This window comes from Rhododendron vialii, chromosome 9a, assembly GCF_030253575.1.
Source record: "Rhododendron vialii isolate Sample 1 chromosome 9a, ASM3025357v1".
NCBI lineage: Eukaryota > Viridiplantae > Streptophyta > Magnoliopsida > Ericales > Ericaceae > Rhododendron > Rhododendron vialii.
The window spans coordinates 34,937,888-34,944,928 of NC_080565.1; the positions used below are offsets into that span (position 1 = coordinate 34,937,888).

The 7,041-nt window shown below is 37.9% G+C and overlaps 1 long non-coding RNA gene across 3 annotated transcripts; it reads left to right on the top strand.

Moving 5' to 3' along the window:
- Positions 1-165: 165 nt before the first annotated feature.
- On the top strand, positions 166-4,327 carry LOC131300508 (uncharacterized). 3 transcript variants are annotated; one of them, XR_009190978.1, is made up of 4 exons: positions 218-331; positions 476-1,135; positions 1,967-3,289; positions 3,541-4,327. It is a non-coding gene; the product is annotated as an uncharacterized LOC131300508 (long non-coding RNA). The 3 variants fall into 3 exon arrangements; XR_009190979.1 differs by having other exon boundaries at positions 191-331; positions 1,967-4,327; XR_009190977.1 differs by lacking the exon at positions 476-1,135 and having other exon boundaries at positions 166-331; positions 1,967-4,327.
- Positions 4,328-7,041: the final 2,714 nt, after the last annotated feature.

A 7,041-nucleotide genomic window follows, 5' to 3' on the forward strand; every position in this document is an offset into this window, starting at 1 on the left:
ATGGGCTCACAATTTGACAAATTCATGTTTTCAAGTGACTTCGCAGGTTGAAGATGAGAAGTTGTAATTATGGACGACGTCGTTTTCAGGATACATCCCATGTTCAAGATGCGATCTTAAATGGAACCCGGTGCCGTTATGACAAAGCTCGCGTCTGTCATATGCAAGTTTCTGATGAACGCCAGTTCGTGCAACCAAAACACCGGCCGTCGTCGTCGTCCCTGTCTCTCTCTCTCTCTCTCTGGGGTGAGTACATACGGTATTTCACTGAATCTGCGTTCACAAACGGGCGTTAATCCTTCTCAAACTGATTCTGGCCTCAAATTTTTAGGTATGCAAAAGCTCAAATTTTTTCCGAATTGTGTACGATTCAAGTAAGGTCGATCTTCTTTTTCAGTACATGGATTTTTATTTTTATTTTTATTTTTGCAATTCTTGTTATTGTCACCGAAACTGTAATTTTTCATTTCTCTAGATGTACCTCTATGGAAGATCTCTGAGTGGTTGGATAAGTGTCCGTATGGGTGAATTTGGGAGTCTTATTGCCATTGATTAGCTGCTGGATCTTTGGTTGTGGTCGGTTCTCTCACGACTGAGCTCGATAGTGATACGAGCATGGTTGTTAAAAAGCTACGATCCTGCAATTTGTATCGTCTCCTTCAAAAAACTTATCTCTCTGATGGAGTTGTTAAAAACCTACAATCCTGCAATTTGTATCGTCTACAATTTGAAGTGCCGATCAAGATCGGGCTTCGTTGTTGATTGATGGAATTTAAATTGACAATCTCTATAACTTTTATATGGAAGAAGAGCTAATGTCTCTTGCCCAAATATGGCTAGATGGAAATGAGATTTTTCAAACACAGTTGATTGTGGCCATCCCTATCAATATGGCTGATGGATGTTTTTTTTTGAAAACTCAGAACCACAATGGGATGAGATTCTGGAGATTACCAAGATTAGAATAGCTTTTTGGGTGAAAACAAAGTGGGGAACGAATGAGTTTTTTTTTTTTTTGGGTAAGTGGGAACGAATGACTTTAGCATTAATGGCTTCATCTATAAGCTTAAGGCAATAAAGGAATCTCTCTAATGGAGTTGGAGGGTATGCTGTTGAAGTTACAGGGACATTACAGGTATAGTATTTCCATGGGTTTGCCTCGGTATTGTGGTCAATCCATTGTATAGACGGTGATGGAATTGTTAAGAGTTCTCTAAAGTCAAAACACACGAAAGAAACGTCACAACGTCACACATTTTTGAAAGATGATGTATTTCTTGTTCCATTTCTCTCTTTTTCTATTTTATGGGAATTGCAGTTCATTTATAATTGGGCTTATGATTAGTAAAAATTGAAGTGAAGTCTGGTGAGCACATACATAGCATTAAGAAACAGATGAATCCAAGAAACAGCCTGACTACCTTGCATTAAGTTTTACACGGGAAAGACATGACAAGTGTGAAATCTTTATTACTATATGTTAAAAAGGTCTTGGATGAACAGATGTAAATATGAGTAATGAATGTGACTATGAATATGTATATAGTGACAGTCTCCTCTTAAAATATTTCGATGTCCTGTTGGCTGTGTGCTGTAGCTTTGGTGTCTAATAATGGCATACCAATTTCAAAATTGTGAGGTTGGATGTGCTCAACCTTGAATGAGTGGTGTCATCTGCCCTCAGATATGGAATGGTTGGGTACACTGATAACTCCTAAACTCGGGATTATGGTAATTTGAAACTTGACCAGTTCACTTTTCCTGCCCAAGATCTAACTAGAAGACAATTGCTCTTATTATTTGGTTCTATTTGTGGGACGTTCTCCTGCTATATCTATACTAAGTTGGAAACCCAGTTAGTTTGTTTTTTTGTTTTTGCGGCAATTGTTTTATGCTCTTATTAGCTTTTTGCTTGGATTTGAGATACTTGGACATGGGCTTACCTTCATTTTTTCTTGGTTACCAGGTAGTTAGCTACTCAACGATACAAGCTACAGTTATTGAGACACGCAATAACAAGTTTATGCCAAAGATTCGTTCAGGTAGCAACACAGCCACCGGGCCGCACGTATGCAATGAAGATGAACACATTTTAGTCGATGATCTATGTGCTCTTTATAGCTGCCCTCTGCCAAGTGCCTTCTATGCTGTTTTTGATGGTCATAGAGGCTCTGACGCAACAAGTGACAGCAACTTATCTTGAGAAGAATGCCATGAGATTTTTGTTTGAAGATGCTGATTTGCCGCCGACATCCAATATTGATGATACTTTCTTGGAAGAGTTGTGGAACCACAGCACTGACTGCCCTAGCACTTGGCAGGCATCTGCTAGTAGCAAATGCTGGCGACTGTCGTGCTGTTCTCCGTAGAAAAGGAGATGTTGTGCAGATATCTCAAGATCACAGGCCTATTATTTACCATAACGGAGGAGGGTGGAGGAGTTAGGTGCTAAAATCGAGTCTAGGTACCTTAATGGTGAAATTGCTGTGAGTTTGTGACACGTGAATTACTGAAAGCGAAAGAAGTTTATCAAAATTTAAGTGAATAAATCAAAATGACTTTAAATTAAGAGCACGTGAAAGGTGATTTTCTATGAAGTGCCACACTCCTAGAGGTTACCGTATTTATGTTCGACACGAAGGGGACAAGGCAAAAAATGCATCCATTAAATCTAATTAATTTTTTCATGGGGACATGGTGAGATCTCAGCGAGGACATGGGAGGGACACAAAAGGGATTAAATATGCAATTTTAAAATTTTTGGAGGATAAATGTATATTACTTCAGATATTTTGGGTTAAAAGGGTAATATGTGTATATGATATTTGTTTATATACTACATATTGATGCTTTGTGCTTCGACATGTGTAACTTTGTTTCCATTGGTTTAAAGTAAGTATTTTTTACTTATTTATTTTTTTCGTGTCTGTGTCCGCATGGACACATTTTTAAGCAATCCCGCGTCTTGTGCCCGTATCCATGTCCTTATCCAGTTCTGTATCCATGCTACATAACTGATATTGGTTATTTAGAGCTCAGAAAGTGTTCTAATTGCAGAAGTTGATAGTGTCAGAATCGGGCCAAGGTATTAGTTGCTGATAATGATGCTGCAATGCCGAAATTGGTTGCTGAATTGTATAGTTTAAAGCGAAGACCACATACTAAAATGGGGGAATCTGACATGGCATGAATATTTGTATTGTGAAGAAGGAAAATTTTATGCTGATGTTGGAGCCAGTCAACTCCATTGGATGATTATTAGGATTTTTTTCGTACTCATCATGATAAGGTACGTGATTATATATCTAGGTCTCGACGGGCAAACATATGTTTTTGGTGATTTTTCATTCACAAATTGATAATTTTGTCATGATCTATATGTTGGGAAGTCGATATTGACTCTAAATTTTTGTTGACCGGGGCGTGGTAGGTTCCTTGCTTTAACTTGGTTGTGTTTATCATAGTTTCTTACTTGAAGATAAAATGTCATAGGTGTTAAAAGATAAACTTGGTTCTTATTCATCGTCATTTGCATTGCAGGTAATACAACGGTCTAGCCCATCATTTTGAAAGCTTTTTTTGGCAAAGATCTTGTTAAGGATCGCATCCTGAAGTTGAGATTACTTTTCGCTTCCATTAGTCTAGGCAATGTACTAGTTGGATTATGGTATTTCCGCACGATTATGGCAATATTTGATCTACTTTTGAATATTGACAATGTTATGGAACATACCTTCTGCTTTTGATAATTCATATGGAGTAGTAGTTTTTCTTATTGAAAAAATGGAAATGAATTCTTTTGCTTTTTCAATATTGCTGAGTTATTTAGGAAAATATTAGTGGTGAAGTGTGAACAGATATATATGTAGTGGGAAAGTGGCTAATACAATTGATTAGGATGCGGTTTTGAATTGAACCTGTAGAACCGCTTTAGCTGTTGCTAAAAGTGTCAACTGTATGGTGAGATCCATAGAGTATTTATCAGTTGCTGGAGAAACGTGCAGCAAGGCGTATTGGGTTCTTCACCAACGGGCAAACCACTGCAAAACTACCAGAGCTTGCCAAAAGCGTAGGTGTAGAGATGGAGTGATGAATATCGATTACGTGTTGGTTTCAGAAGGTGCTGGTATATAGATCACCCGTGACCTTTGTGTATAAAAAAAATCAAGAAGTCAGTTCAGAATAGACTTGTGCGTATTGATTGGCGAATCTATGCTAATGTGTTTGCCTCTGGTTGATGTATCTGTTCTTTGTACTTAAGTCTTCTAAACTTCTGTTGTTGTCAGCCTCGGCTGGTGGATAAGCTCTAAAAAGCTATCCTTTACTAGCTCTGTTTGCAGCTTTGCTCCCTAGTTCACTTGTTGGTTCTGTTGTTTGGATTCTTGTTCTGGGGGATGCCTCTATGCTCCTGTTTTTCGGTTCTGGTTCAATAAAATCAAACTTACGAAATCAAAAACAAAAAAATGATTGCAAAAGGTGAAGGGACTGAAAGGAAGAAGTAGCGGATCCAAAATGCCGGAAACAATATTGTTCCATTACTAAAGGTAAAAAGAAAGTCATTAAACAAGCTATAGGGGGACCTTCTCAATATGAATCCCAAGCTGTGAGATTTGATTAGAATCAAAATCCATGAAACACTAACAGGTTTTAGTTCAATCTGAAACAAGATGATTAAATGGGAAAAACACTATAATGAGACTAAAGTCACTAAACTACCTTTTCCAGGCCGATAAAATAAAAAAATAAAAAAAACTACCTTTTTCAGTGCGAGAGCGTGACCCAGGTCCAGCTTGAGGCGATTATTGATAACCGACTTAGAACTCAAAACTTAAGTCTTGATCGTTTTTCAAGATAGCCTCTTCCCTTTTAGTACATGTTTAACAATGTGGTTGGCAAATGAACATACGCCAATCAATTTGCTGCTAAATTGATTATTAGTCTAAAACCATAGCCCTTTTGCTAAAAATAATGACAGATTGTTAGTCTAAAACCATCAATCCCACTTTTTGCTGCTAAATTGATTGCAATTAGGTAGAACTCTTTGGGTCCAAGTCATTTCGAATAGCTAATCTTAGAACATAAGCTACAAGTATATACGCTGCATGAATGAGAACCTTGATCGGTCGAGGAATGATGCAAACAACATTAGCATTGACATACCACTTATTTTTGAAAGCCAACTGATGGATGATTCTGAATCTGATGGGAATGTCTACTTTAGTAGTTGTTGTTTCATTACATGTTCATTACTTTTGTGGATCTTCCAGCATTGCAGTGATGTTATTATATGGATTTTTTTGTTTTACTGCAGTGCCTCATGTTTAACTCTGAGAGAAGAAGACAGTCCTCCTGATATTTGCATAGACTATTTTACTTCATGTTGATTAAAAATATTTTCCAGTAATGTTTTACCTATTTTTCGGTGTTTGATTGTATATTTTTCATTAATTGGATGAAAATGACTTACCCTTAAATCTTCCATAAGTTATTTTTTGAAATGAATCCGCTGCCCTCTACTGCAATTTTCACTACTCAGTTTTATCGATCGTCGGTCCTGACCCATGTTCAATTCCAATATTCAGATCTTTCCACCGTTTAAGCTCCTTCTCTCTCTCTCTACACTCTGTTGTCAATTCCTGAAAATATTTTCAAGTGCCAACCAAACACGAAAAAATAAAATTTTAGAAGCTGTTTTGAGGAAAATAAATAAATAAATTTACATGGGAAACATTTTACATCGAAACAAACGGAGCCTTGATTCCCTCTTATACATTTATCTTAGTTTTTCATGCTTTCGAGTGACATTACATTTGAATTTGTTTGTTTTGGTAGACATGGCGAAGAAACGATATCGTACTTGGGACATGGAGAGCAGTTCCTATCCCAGTCAGTCGCATGATATTTCACATCCTACTCCTCCCTCGGCCCTAGGCCACTAAGAATTGCTCTTAACCTCAAAGAATTACTCATGGTCACGAAGAATTGCTCCTGATTGCAAGGAATTACTCTTGGCCGCAAAGTTTTGCTCCTGGCCGTAACTGACCGTAAGGAATTGCTCTTGGCCGCAAAGAACTGCTTCTGGCCGTGAAGAATTGCTTTTGGCCGCAAAGTATTACTCTTGGCCTCAAAAAATTGCTACTGCCAGCATAGAATTGCTCTTGACCGCAAAGAATTATTTTTGGCCGCAAAAAAGTACTTTTGGCCGCAAAGAATTGCTCATGACCGCAAATAATTGCTCCTGACCGAAAACAATGCTAATGGCGGCCAAGAATTAATCTCTGCTATAATGGGCTTGATAATGTGTAGCCAAATCTATTTTCATAAAAACAAATTCAATTTGAACATCTCCGATTATGAATTGTTAAGAATTTGATTCAGATGATCTCTGACATTCTTTATCATCTTTACAAGCTCTACAACTTGAACGATTTCGATCGTAGAGATCAATCGAAACGAGATCACAATTTTACGAACTCACGTTGCAGATCCAATAATGCACGCTTCCGACGTCGTTTCACCAAACCTCGCAACAACTCCTCCCCGTCGTTGGCACAAAGGATTTGATAGAGTGTGGCAAAATCTATTTTAACAAAAACAAATTCACACTTATCGTCTCCGATTATGTATCGATGAGTACTCGATTCAAAGGATATTTGACAGGGTTTATGTTCTTGACAATCTTTCAAACATGAAGGGTTTTGATCATGATGATAAACTGGAACGGGCTCACAATTTGACAAATTCATGTTTTCAACTGACTTCTCATGTTTAAGATGCGAAGTATTAACAAGTATGGACGACGCCGTTTTCTGGATACCTCCCGTGTTCAAGAGGCGATCTTTAATGGAGCCTGGTGCCGTTTAGAAAAACCTCGCGTCTGTCATATGCGAGTTTCCGGTGAACGCCAGTACGTGCAAGTTGCAACTAACCCAACACCGGCCGTCGTCCCTATTTCCCCAAGGTTTCTCTCTCTCTCTCTCTCTGTATACGTACTGTTTTTCACTAAATCTTTATACACAAACAGCGTCAATCATTATGGCA